At 35.5% G+C, this 14,633-nt stretch overlaps 1 pseudogene; it reads right to left on the bottom strand.

Annotated features, from left to right (window-relative positions):
• Window positions 1–2,363: 2,363 nt before the first annotated feature.
• LOC110907324 lies at window positions 2,364–3,430 on the bottom strand (annotated as a pseudogene).
• Window positions 3,431–14,633: the final 11,203 nt, after the last annotated feature.

Below are 14,633 nucleotides of genomic sequence, written 5' to 3' on the forward strand. Positions count from 1 at the left end.
TCGTCGTAAGCCTTTAGAATTTCAAGTAGGAGATAAAGTACTTTTAAAAGTTTCTCCTTGGAAAGGAGTAGTACGATTCGGAAAGAAAGGAAAGCTAAGTCCAAGGTACGTTGGACCATTCCCAGTGATTCAACGAATCGGACCAGTTGCTTATCGTTTACAACTACCAGAAGAATTGGCTGGAGTACATGATGTATTTCATGTATCCAATCTCAAGAAATGTTTATCAGATGAATCCCTGGTAGTACCTCTTCAAGATGTAGAGGTGAACGAAAAGTTGAAGTTTATAGAAAAACCACTACAGATCGAAGACAGAAAAGTCAAGTTTCTCAAGCACAAACGACTAGTACTAGTAAAAGTCAAATGAGAATCCAATAGAGGACCAGAATACACTTGGGAACTGGAATCGGAAATGAAGCGAAAGTACCCTCATTTATTCCAGTAAATCTCGAGGACGAGATTTTTCTTAAGGTGGGGAGGATGTAACAACTGTCACGAAAATCCATAATTAGGATGATAATTAGGTAATAAGGAAACCCTAATTGAAAAACCCACGTGATTCTGCATAAACCCTAAAATTTTCATAACAATCAGAATTAGGATCAGGGCCCCTAAAACTTAGGGGGGAATAAACCCTATTTGATAATATCTAAACGAATTTTGCGTGGAAGATAAGTTTCGGTCGAAACTGACTCATCAGGCCTATACCCACAACAAGGCTACTCTAGGCTAGATAGTTACCTCAGGCGAGTCGCGACAGGTTCAGGAACATCTCCCGCGACACGCGGGGGAGTCCAATTTCAAGTATAAATAAAAGGGGTTGGGACTTGAATTCAGGTGTTCGTTCGACGTTAAAATTCATAATATACGTCGAGTTATAAGCAACACAGTCCAACACACACACACACGAATCACGAGGTGCTGCCACAATCAGGGTAATAACTCGATCGCTATTACGATTCAACGTCCGATCGATTATAACTATCCAACGATAGTCCGGGTGCTGCTCAATTGAGCTTGTACTTTGATTATTCGTCGTGATTTCGACTTGAATATTTGAGTGCTGTTCGAATTCGGACTATGCTCTGTTATTCGTTGTAAATCCGACTGAATTATCGAGTATTGCACTGATTAATCGTTGTGAGGGTTTAATCTCGTGAATTGACGTAACTGCTGTATTAGTTACTAACCTGTCTGTGTGTGCATTGTGTTAAACTAGGTGTAATCAAGGCTAATCAGTAGGCTTATATCTATTGCTCGTTAATCTGCAATGTGAGTCATTCTTCTTTTTAAATTGTTTTCTCACAGTTTGTGAGTAAGTATTACAATACCTCAAATTATTTTCAAGGTTATAATTACAGGGATTAAGTCTTTGTAATCACCAAATTACAGCTGGTATGTGGGGTATTGTGTACAGTACTGTTATTATCACTCTATGTGAGTGAATATTACTCTATGTGAGTTATTATTACTCTGTGTGAGTACACCGTCACTATTTGGGCAACGGGACCCAATAGTGGTATGACCACAGTCACAGAAATGAATCGAGTGACAAATACCCATTCTTGATAATTGGTTGATAGAAACATTGTAATCGCTCTTAATACTGTAAATTATAACTAACGGGTCATTTTAGAAAACAGAATGATTCACTCAGTATTTCCCCGCTGACAAAACCTTTTTCAAACATGTTTCAGGTGATCTGTGTGATCCAGGAAAAGTGCAGTAAAGCACTATCAAGCTCAGAGAAGTGGCTCAGTGTATATAAACCAATAAAACGTGTTTTGAAAAATAAAGATTTCTGTGTGAAATCAACTTATTGTAAATTATGGGATTTATCCCTTAAACTTTGTGTAATATATTAAACGAGCATTTTACGGTGAAAAGATCCTGTTGTAAAAAGACTTCCGCTGTCGCATAAATTAAATACCACGGGTACCACTGAAATCTGCATCGCGGGCCCCGACTCCGTCCAGGGTGGGTCGGGGGCCGTGACAATACCACAATAGACATAATCTATAAAATCAATTCAAATTCATACACTATTATATATGATTAGTATCAATTTCTAACAGTAGGTATACATTATAAAATCGATTGAAGTGGGAATGGTTACCTATAAGCAAAACAGATCAGGTTTAAAGGCTTGAACGAACGATTGTCTTGGTGCTCTAGATGAAAAAGTGGACGATATATAGGCTAAAGCAGCGACAAACAATGGTGTTGTCGTAGTGGTTCACCCAATCTCCTAACTAATTTGTAGAAGAACAAATATTGAGTTCGAAGAGAATTTTTGTGAGTTCAATTAGGGTTGATAGGTTTATAAAAGATATTGATAATCGAGATAAATGAAATACCTTCTGTGGTTCTCGGCTGCCAGTCATCTTCATCGTCTTCGTTGTCAAAGGAAGCCACCTTGGCCGAAACCGCCGTTGTCTGAAAGAGTATTCACCATCACCGCCTCCAGTTCCGCCGGTGGATCTGATCATTTTGTGTAGCCGGAGGCGGCTGCTATCACCAAACAACCACCATTTACCGCCGCTAACCGAGAAAAAACCAACTATGCGTGCAACGTGAACCATCCCACAAAATTAGGGTTTACATTCAACAGGCGGCCAAAGTAAGCAATTGGAAAATTATCTAATGTAGGGAGAGAAGGTGTAATGACAGGAGTATGTGCCACGATGACGACGGTCTTTGTGGATTCCGACCACCACCATAACCACAACAACTACCATCATCACCGGTTAAAATACTCGCATACACGAAAAATTGCGGCTGATAGGTTGTGCATCATTAATTATAGTCAAAACAGACATCAGTTAATTACTATAATTAAAGATATACAATAGAAGCTCACTAACCTCCATCTGCATGAGCAATTCGATCATAAGCATGACAACATACTAACATTAATCCATTAGTAACTACTTGTACAAAGAGTAATTAATCAATGATATGCTTTTTTTATTTAAAAAAGTTAATTTATTACCTCTCTGTATCTTGTCAAGTGTGACTTTAATGGCTCAATATAATCTTCAAACTCTAAAGTAGCCATTGCCCGAAGAAGATCATCGCTATTAACGGTTTTCCTCTTTTCCCTTCGACACTTATCACTCGCCCTATAATCAAATCCACAAACAAAACACAAATTAACATCATAAAACCATTTACAACAATCACAACACAGGGTTGAATCATCATACTTACTCGCTGGTGATAAAACTGATAAACTCATAAACACACTCCTGCACAGTCTCCTTCGCGTCTTTAGTAATTTTGCCGTTAGCTTGCAATCCTTTCTTCATTATCCGACTAATATTCGCAATCGGTAAGAACCTGTCTTGCTCTCGAACATTTGACGACCTAGGGCTCAGATCGCCCCCACTCTCGTGGCTTCCACCGCACGACTCGCTGGAGCCTCCGCCATAAACAACAACAATAATAAAAACCAAGAATGCAAATCCACAATTTCAACGTCAATAATACAATGAATCAGATCAACTAACACGACAACAATCACATCCTACAGTCCTCCATTCGATTAATCAATGAAATCACCATGTGTGTGGAACATATAAGTATTTAAATAACAACTAAACCCTAAAGTTTCCAAAACAGCAATTTCAACGTCAACAAAACAATCAATCAATTCATCCAACACAACAGCAATTACAGCCTAGACCCCTCTGTTCGATTAATCAACAAAGGCACCATGTGTGGATTATATATATGTTGTAACAACAACAACAACAACTAAACCTTAGAGTTTCCAAACCGCAATTTCAATGTCACATATATAAAATCGGAAAAAAGAAGAAAAAACCAAAAACAAAGAGGCACGGACTCAAACGTCATCATTGCCATCATCAACGCACGGCTCAGTGCCGCTACGGCTGCAACCGGAGTTGCCAAGCCAAGTAGCAGGCAACCATCATCACCGGTTAAAATACTCGCATACACCAACTGTCCAAACCGGGTTCATCACCGCCTGCTGATTGGTTATCCCACCGGCTTCACCATCGGAGAGGGTATAAGCTTTAAACCGAAAAGACACCCACAAAAAAGGAAGCCATGGTTCCTTACAAAACCACCTTAAAACTCCAGAAGAAAAGAGAAGAAACAACTCCGCACCGCTTCATCATCGCCGACCGAAGGCCAACATACCGGTGAATCTAAAACCGGCAACAATGGTGGAGATTGGCGGCGCGGAAGGATGATACACCCAAACGACCGCCACCACACTACTTTATCACCACCGGCCGAAGGCCAACACACCGGTACTTATAAAACCGGCAATAATGACGCAGCGTAGCGGAGATTTTTAGAGAGAGAATCAGATGCTCTCACACTTTTGAGAGAGAGAATGAGTGTCTCACTTTTTGTGAGAGAAAACCCATCTAACAACACATGGTTTCAAGAGAAACCACTATACAATAAGGAAAGGCAAGAGTACAAGTATCAATGCAGCCCAATGTTACAAATTAGAGTTATATATAATTAGCCAGGGTAAGGATAATGTAAAAAGGGCCTAAAGTCTGAGAACTGTATTATAACACTATATATAATACTATATAACACCATATAAAACCGTATAACAATATGTAACACCATATAATACCATATAACACTATGTAACACTATATAACATTATATAACACTATACATCTATCATAGACATGCTATCAGACAAACTATAGTGTTATATTTGTTATATAATGATATATAGTGTTACATAGTGTTATATGGTATTATATGGTGTTACATATTGTTATACGGTATTTATATGGTGTTATATAGTATTATATATAGTATTATAATACACTTCTCACACTTTTTACAGGATCCTCTACCTAATTAGCCATTAAAAAACTAAGTTTAATCAAACAATAAAAATAAATATACTTATTGTGATGAGGTGTTGGAAGCGAACAAAATCAATAAATATGTCTAAGTTCTTGGAAAAAATAAACATAAAATTCAAAATAAAGATTTGGTAGGCTTTTCACCTTTCTCATAAATCTCTTCTGTTTGTTTTTGGGGTGTGATAAATACACCCAATATAAAGATAAATCTACCCATTAGTCAAACATTGTAATGATTAAACACTTTATTACATTATTTTATTATAAAAGTCAAAAAGAATAATTATGTTTCTATGTTATTTACTTTATTATATTATTTTATTATAAAAGTCAAAAGTAATAATTATTTTTTTTATGTTATTTTATTTTATAACATTTTGTTACTTTTTTATATTTTGTTTTTACTACTTGTCTTGTATAACAAAAAAGAAATACATATATATAGTTAACCATTACAATTTTATATATTACTAATGGACGAACTATATTTCTAATTTAACAACGATTTTTTGTACTATATTAATTAATTATTTATACTATTATTAGTATTATTGTCAATATTAATAAATAAATAATCAAGACACTTTATTATAAATACGAAAGTAAAAAAGTTAATTATATTAAAAGTACTGTTCGGTTTGTTTTTTAACAAGAAAAGATACCTATGAATAATGTAGTTTATAAAAGTTGAATATTTATATAGTTGATAATACGATATCTAGTCAATAATAAAAGTTGCGTTTTTTAATCAGATCAGCATTTTAAAATCTTGTGATTATAGGGGTGCAAGGAGTATTGGGATTTAGTGATTTTTTTTTTTTTGTAAAATCTTGTGATTATAGGGGTGTAAGGAGTCACAATTTGCATTGTTTCCTTGTTAATAGTCAGATCGACCATGTTAAGAAATATTCACGTAACTATGGTTAGGATCATAATAGTTATGTCAATTATCAAATAAAAAAATACAAGAAAAATATAGATTGCATAAGATGTGATTAAGAGGTTGCATGTAATAATTATGTTTTTAGTGTAAATACATTATTTGTTTTAATTGTTTGTATACCTTAAAAAACAGTTTACTTAATTATATTTTTGTAATTTTTGTCGTTGTTAACCGTCAAATAAAATAAACATTTAGAGCTCTGAAATATAGATGTTGTTAGGCTCACATTTAATATAATCCAACATATATTGGATTAAAAAATATTTGTATACAAAGTTTGCTATTTTGAAACAAAAATATAATCGAATTTAATTTTAAAATAAAAATAAATCAGGGTAGGTTAGAAGTAAAATCAGTTTACTAGTTTTGAAAAAAGGAAAGAAAAATATTGGTGTAATGATTGACAATGTGATAAAAGCATGTCTTAGGTCCTGTGTTAAAGTAGTATCTTTAAATAAAAAAAATAAAAAGAGTTGACTTATGGGTACATTTAACACAACCCTTGTTTTTTTTCCTTTGCGTGTTGCGTCAATATCATCGATAACATCCAACATGTCCATCAAGACTCCTGAGTCATCAAATGTGCGGCTGCAGCGATCGATTTACAACATGGTATCATCGGAGTTCCGTTCTTTTGCTTCACAATCCTTAACAAACATTACTTTCACTTCTTCGCATCATCTAACAACTCTCCGATTTCGTTTTCGTCTTCTTAATGGGACGATTATGATTTTTTTATGGGAGGCGCTCAGTGTTTTCGCGTACCTATTACACTCAATTTTTTTAGGCAATGTGTAGTCATAAAGCCCTTTGTGCTGCGGAGCATTATGCGACAAGTGGCAGATTGTGTAAGAGAGGGGTTTTATATAACTTGAGTGTGTAGTGGTGTTGTATATGTATGGGGCTTTATATATGTACATACTAGGTTAGAACTAGGGATGAGCATGTGGTACCGGATCCCGATACCGTACCGATACCATCCCGATACCGTACCGTACCGATACCATACCGCTTGTATTCGGTATCGGTATCGGTATTACGTTTTACCATTTTTCGGGATCGGGATTTTGCGGGATCGGTATCGGTATTTTTCGGTAATACCGAATTAATACCGATTGTGAGGTTAGCATATTTAAAAGGGAATATAATATTTACAAACATGGTTCTCACTATGGCAGTACCGAATTAAATCAAGTGATCCCACTTAAATCCCATTTCCCACCCATATTTCCCATGCTTACTGAAGAAGTTTCAAGTTTCAAGTAGGGTGGTAGTAGGGTGGTGAAATGTAATTTAGAACTAGGGTGGTGAAATGTAAGTCTTCTCATTATCTCATATCCCTTACCTAATCCAAATCAAATCCCAAATCCAACTTCAGAAACAAAACATGACGATCCCAATTCCCCCTAGGTCTTAACCCGTTGCTGCGCTCCATCGAAAGTTCTGTAAAAAAAAAAATTTAAGGATCAGTGGTGAACTGGTGATTGTCTTTGTTTGTTCTTTTCCACTGGACTTGTGGGTGTTTTGTAAGTGCCCTAATTTTGTCTCATTGCTGAACAAATCAAGGTACACTCTTACTGTCTTACATTTTGTGGTAGAATTTGTAGGTGACTTTGTTTTGGGAGGTGTCAAGCTGGGTAGTAGAAGGGTCGTTTTAGCTTCTTTTGTATTATAGCAAGTATTATTGAATAATCTTTGTGTGGAATCAACAGAAAGAGCATTTATTAGTTATTACTTACATACTTTGAATGAAAAATCAAAATGGGTTTATACTTTATAGCAACAGTGGTTTACTTACAAGTTTTACCATAAAAGAGTTCTTACTTCTTAGTATGAAAAATTAAAAAGGGTTGAAAAGAAATGAAAGTATTGTAAATAAATCCATATTATGATCATGTTTTTAGTTCTTAAATCTCGTGAGAATTGTCATACATGTTTAATAAAAGAGTTCTTACATACCTTATTATCTGTTTTTTTCTTCAGCTGAGTATAATAGCAAGAATCCAAATGGCATCTTTGAATGGACCGCCTTCTAGTCAAGTAAGTATGCTTATTGGTTTTTCAAGTTATGTTAGTAACTTGGTAAGTTTGTTTAGTATTAAGCTTACTTTTTTGTGTGGATTATATATGGGTAGGAGGAAGGCGAAACGCTTGTTGATGATACCCCTCATGACCATTTCCAACTTGATGATGATTCGGAATCGGTTAAGGAAACATGTAATGACAAAGTGGAATCAAGTCGTAAGAGAAAACAACCAACAAAGAAAAAAAACCCCCAAAAGAAAGCTAAAAAGGAGTCAAAAGTGAGTGGTGGGTTCATTTTGATGTCGTTTATCTAGAAGAACCTGACGGAGTGAGTCGGAAGTACGGAAATTGCAAGTATTGCAAAAGTGACATTAAAGCCGATCCAAAAAGAAACGGTACGTCTGGTATCAAAACACACGCTTTATCTTGTCAAAAAAATCCCGAGGTACTTGGTAGTCAAAGTACTTTAGTGTTTGAAAAAGAAGCTAGCGGGGAAGGTAGTGTGAGCATTTGGAAACATGATGAGGCTAGAATCAAGAAAGCATTACTAGATTTGATTATTGTCGCCGAATTACCGTTTAAGCTTGTGGAAAATCCGGTTTTTATTGAGTACACCAATGCTTTGAATGGAAGATTCAATTTGCCATCACGACATAAATTGTCTAGAGATATTGGAAAGTACTATCTCGAGGAAAGGAATAAACTGTTAGCATATCTAAGTAAACCCACCAACACAGTTCACTTAACTACCGACACTTGGACATCCTCATGTCAACGGGTTAACTATATGGTTGTAACGGCACATTTCATTGATGATGATTGGGTAATGCATAAACGCATCATTAATTTTAGACCCATTCATAGTCATAAGGGGGAGGATATTGGTCAAGAGTTATTGCACTGTATTCATGGTTGGGGTATTAAAAATGTTATGACCATGACGGTAGACAAGGCTTCTAGTAATGACAAGGCGATTGATTATCTGTTAAGAAAGTTGCCTAATTTGTATGCTGAGGGGAAGCATTTTCATATCAGGTGTATGGCACACATACTAAACTTAATTGTCAAAGATGGTTTATCAGAAAACAGGTATCATGTTGATTGTTTGCGAAAAGCAATTAGATATATTCGGCACTCATCACAAAGAATAACCAAGTTCAAAAAGTGCATCCAAGAATCAAATATTGAATCAACTAAGTTTTTGTGTGGAGATATGCCTACTAGGTGGAATTCCACCTATGAAATGTTGAAAATGGCGGTGGATTTGAGGGAGGCGTTTTTCTCTTATGAACTTGAAGATAATAGTTATATTCATGATTTAGAAAGGCTACCTGAACATTCAGACTTTGGTGCTTGCCAAAAGTTGGTTAAATTTCTAGAAAAGTTCAAGACGAAAACAGAAATTGTATCAGCCACATCAAAGCCCTTGGCTCACTTATTTTTTAGAGAAATCCTAGATGTGGATAAACATCTACGGGTGTGGGACTGCGATCCGAATTTTGCTACAATGGTTAGGTCGATGCGTGGGAAATACGACAAGTATTGGGGGGAGTTTGACAAACTTAACGACTTCATGTATTTTGCTGTTATTTTGGATCCTACCATGAAGTTATATTTTGTTGAGCATTGTTTTACGAAGATGATTACCTCTGAAATAACCGAGAATGACCATGTGACTAAAGAAGACGTTAAAAAGATGGTATCATTGAAGGTGTTTGATCTTAAGAGTAGGTTACATGAGCTATTTCAAACATACACGGAAAAATTTGACACTGATGATTACAATTCGGCATCCCAAGAAGCACGTAACGATGACGTCGTTGGAAGTGACGAGGGCAATGACTTCTTCACGGAGTTTCTGAGTAAAGAAGAAAGCAAATCGGTGGGTATAGATTCTGAGTTAAAGAGGTACTTAGATGAGCCAAGAATGAATTTTGATATCCGATTTGATATACTTAAGTGGTGGAAACAAAACGCAATTAGATTTCCAGTTGTATCTCGCATGGCTAGAGGTAAATTGACTTGCCTTTTATTGTGTTTTTTTTTCATTACTTGTTACATTATTGTTGTTTATTAATAATTTGTATAATTGTTAGATATTTTGGCAATTCAAATTTCCACGGTTGCATCCGAATCAGCCTTTAGCACTAGTGGTCGTGTACTAGATGCTTACAGAACACGCTTGTCAACTAACATAGTTGAAGCTTTGATTTGCACCCAAGATTGGGTGAGAAAGTCAAGAAAACCGATTTTGGATGACGTGGACGACATATTAAAGGACGACGACATTGCCCTAGGTAAATTGTACTATTGTAGAAGTAGACTACTAGTTCTTTACATGTATAATGGGTGTTAAGTGTTAACCTTGTTCGGATTCTTTTTTTTAGAAATTGAAGATGCAATACAACAACAAAATGGAAAAGGGAAAGGGATGGTGCATGACAAGGCTTAAGAAAACTCGAATGGAATGTAGTGAAATGTTTTGACATTTTTGGTCCAGAAGTTACTATGATGACTGATGAAGGATGGTAATTTAGTATTTTAGTGCAATGTTTTGAACTTGTTTTTGTCATTCTACTACTCTACTGTGTGATGAAGGAATGATGTCTCAAGTATGTCTTGTATATGACTTTAACTTTTTTGGCTTATGTTATTTCTTAATGAAGTGAATGTTTTGAACTTGTTTGGCTGATGTTATTTTAGTGCAATGTTTTGAACTTTTTTTTTTTTGTCATAAACAAAGTTTCCAATGAACTGAATGATGGCTGAGGTTATTTTTTACATGGATGAGCATGACTAACTTTTTTGGCAAATCTTGGTATCCAAAGTGGTGGACAGAGCTGGTTGATGATTTTGGTGGCAATTTATCAATTCAAGAATTCGGTATTTTTCGGTATCATACCGAAAAACCGGTACCGATACCGGTACCATACCGATACCATACCGCTTGTATTCGGGATCGGGATCGGGATCAATTTTTGAGGAAAATCGGGATCGGGATTGTCGGGATCGGTATCGGTTCGGTATCGGTTCGGTACCGTGCTCATCCCTAGTTAGAACCCCGTGTATTACACGGGTTGATTAAATATATTTTTATATAATAAAAAAGTTACATCTTTAATTACCCGTGTATAACATGAGTTGAATAGGCACGTGTACTACACGGCTTGAATAAATATAATGTAATCAGTTAACACACACAGTCGTCAAAATACGTTTTTGGTAAAAAGAACTTTGATATAGTATTTACATATTAGAACAAAAGTCCATTAAATCCACTTATTTCTTCTTTCCCCATTAATGATCCATTGCTTTGTACCTAAATATTAGTTTTTATTCTTCCCTACTTACTTAATACATGTAATCTCAATCAAGTAATCAAAACTAAAGTGGAAAACAATTACAAAAAATGATATGCACTTTTCAATTTGAATTCACATACAGAACTAACATGAGGCTATCAACATGCAAATATGGCTTGTTTGGCATTTGGTCAGCGAAACGCGGGCTGGATCTCTCCTCCGAGTGGATGTTGATAGCTCGGAATGAAAAGGGGCTTGCTCCATGTGAATGGCCCCATAAATTTAAGAGATCCAATTGTGTTTGGACTACATCTCCGGTGAAAACAGAGGCAATTTTGCTTGGGTTTCAGGCAGTTTTCCGTTTGCACCACATCCCCATTCCATTTTGCGAGTCAGTTGATGTCAGTCATCAAACGATAGTGGGATCCTCACATGTTAGGCATGTGAGGGAAATAAACTGAGATAATTACTTGGTTAGTCATAAAGGATTAAACCAGCAACAAAAATAAACTTAAAGGATGTTTTTAGCAAGTTTTAAACATTAAGGCTGGAACCTGCAAGTTTAAGGAAACATAAAGGACGTTTTGTACAATTTACTCGCAAAAATAATAAACTAAAGATAAGTATGAAGATTATATTAGAAGATAAATATAAATATAGAGATATAATTATAGATAAACGTCGACTTAAAATATGGGATAACTTTATAAATTATTTTATAACTTGTTTTAAGATAAAAATAAACATAAATATATGGCAAGAAAACTAAAAAATAGATGTCTCTCGTATCAACACGTGTCCATCAGTTGGTTTCTTTTATTATATGTATAGATATGTGTGAGTGGGGAAAGAGTAGAAAAAAATTTACCCCGTAGCGCCGGACTTAGTGGTGTGCAGCGGCGCTATATAGGGCGCTATTCCCTATTTTGCCTTGTAATGGCGGCTCACGACGGACAGTCTTAAAGAAAACCCCCCCTAAAAAAAAAAAAAACTTTTTTCCTACCTTTAATTCTAGGTCGGTTACTGTCATTTTGTTGATAAAACTTCTAAGAAAAAACAAAAGTTTTTTCCGACCTTAATTGAATTTTATTTCACTCAATCACAATAGATGTATCATGTATGAGCCTTTCTAATTTTCTATAGATGTGATGACTTTTGAAATCATTATTTACTTCACTGGAAACCATCAAACAGTCAAAATGTCAATTATCTCGTATCATTTACAGTTCAAAACTTTGTTCAAGATATCTCTAACCGCAAATTATAAAATTAACTTATGCTCCACTTTACAATTCAAAACTTTGATGCAACAATTATTAAAGTACATATTTTGTTAGAGTAAAATACTAAAATCTTTCCCGATGTTTACTCATTTTTGCTTGTTTCATTTACAATTATTAACGTAAATATTTTTTAGAGTAAAATGCTAAAATCGTTCCCGAGGTTTACACATTTTTGCTTGTTTCATCCAAAATGATTTTTTTGTGTATTTGAGTCCGTTAGGTCTGCGTTTTATTGTCATTTTCATCCTTGAGTTTGACAGTATATTGCAACTTTCGTACATCTAAATTTGCTCATCAGGGATGAAAATAGCAAGATTTCAAACTCTTTGGATGAAAATAGTGCCTCAGGGACGAAAGTCGCAAAACTGATCAAATCTCAAAGACGAGATGATATTTTACTCTTTTTTTTAAAGAAAAATAAAGCAGCATCATTTGTGGAATTGTTTAATCACTAACCAAATAATGATTAAACCGATATGAATAAACTTGAATACCGAATCTCGATTACCGACTAAACATATCTTATCTGAGTCTGTATTCAGATAGGAATTTCATTTTCTAAAACTTAAGATTAACCTGACATAGTGACATTACCATACCGTATGGGTTAACTCATGCAGAAACAACAAAATAGTGTCCTTTTAGTCCTTTGGTATGGTGGGGCTTGGGTTGAGGCATTTGTTGATACGTGGAATGTGAGCCCCCCACCGCCTGGTTACGTGTCCGCAGGGTATAACGGGGCGTGGGTTGGGCTTGGGTTGGGTGCACCGCGTGGCAGCAGAATATTAAAACAAAATTACAAAAAAATTATAAAAAATCACACAACATTTATAAAAAAAACCCTACAACTTCATTAAAATTTTAAAAATTACATAATCCTAAAAATTACATAATTTCTAAAATTACAGAATAACAAACCTAGAGCGTTAAATAAATTTCAAAAAGGTCGATCTTGTCGAACGCCTTTCGCTCCTTGCCTCGAAACTCTATGTTCGCCACCGCCACCCAGTCCTCGTGGCTTAACTCGTCGCTCGGAACAGGTTCGAGAGAAGTGGGTAGCCGGTGGTGTTGGGTTCGTGGGATGGGAGGGACCAGTGGGTTGGGGGTTACAATATATAGGGGGTGGTTGGGTGACCAGGTGGCGGTTTGGTTTTCCCAAAACCGTTTGAATTTAAAATTCAAAATTTGAATGTCCGCTATGACGTGACGGGTGAGCGAATGGGAGGCAGCCAGCTAGCATGGCCATACCGCCCCATGCCCGGCTTGAAAGCCAAACCCCAAGGGTCACGCCCCAACCCAAGCCCACCCGAAATGGTGGCTTGGACGTTTTCTCCCAACCCACGCTCCAACCCAAACCCCATACCCCATGGCCTTAGTTTTGGGAGTGAGAGCTGTCAAAATGAAAGGTTGATAGGGTTATATTTTATGGAAAAAAAACTCCCATTAATTTAATTTTATATTTTATGAAAAAAAAACTCCCATTAATTTAATTTTTAAATATAGTTCTTTTGTTTACTACCTACTTTTAATTTAATTTTTAAATATAGTTCTTTTGTTTACTACCTACTTTTAACCCTTAATCTCATAAAACAAATGTATTTTTTATAACACAATGATACTACTATTAAGCTACAAGATAATTTTGATATGAAGCTATATATAATATGAAAAAATATATCGTACAATATGTCTTAACGTACGACGCGTACGCAAGGCAAGTTCGCATGTTACAAAAATCACGTGCTATAAAAATTGCATGGTATAAAAATCGCTCGCATGGTATAAGAATCGCATGTTATTCAAAAACCGAACTCGCATGTTAAAAAAATACAATCGCATGTTCAAATGGATTTTACAAGTTCGCATGTTTGTATGGAAATCCATACAATTCGAATGTTATTATGAAAAAACCCAATTCGCATGTTAGTTACAAGTATTCGCATGTTGATAATGACTCGTGTACGAGTCGTACGTTAATGCATTTGTACGTTAACCGGCCACTATATAATATATATCTCAGTAAAAAATAAACAAGAATAATATACCATGAAATCCAGTATCATTTTTACAAGGACCATTGAGATGCTAGAAACATCCCATGGTATCATAGTAAAGAATATAGTTTCATTCCAAACCAGATGCTAGTAATATCCCATGGTATCATAGTAAAGAATATAGTTTCATTCCAAACCGTGATATAAATCTAGTACTTTTT

Source organism: Helianthus annuus, chromosome 14 (assembly GCF_002127325.2).
Source record: "Helianthus annuus cultivar XRQ/B chromosome 14, HanXRQr2.0-SUNRISE, whole genome shotgun sequence".
NCBI lineage: Eukaryota > Viridiplantae > Streptophyta > Magnoliopsida > Asterales > Asteraceae > Helianthus > Helianthus annuus.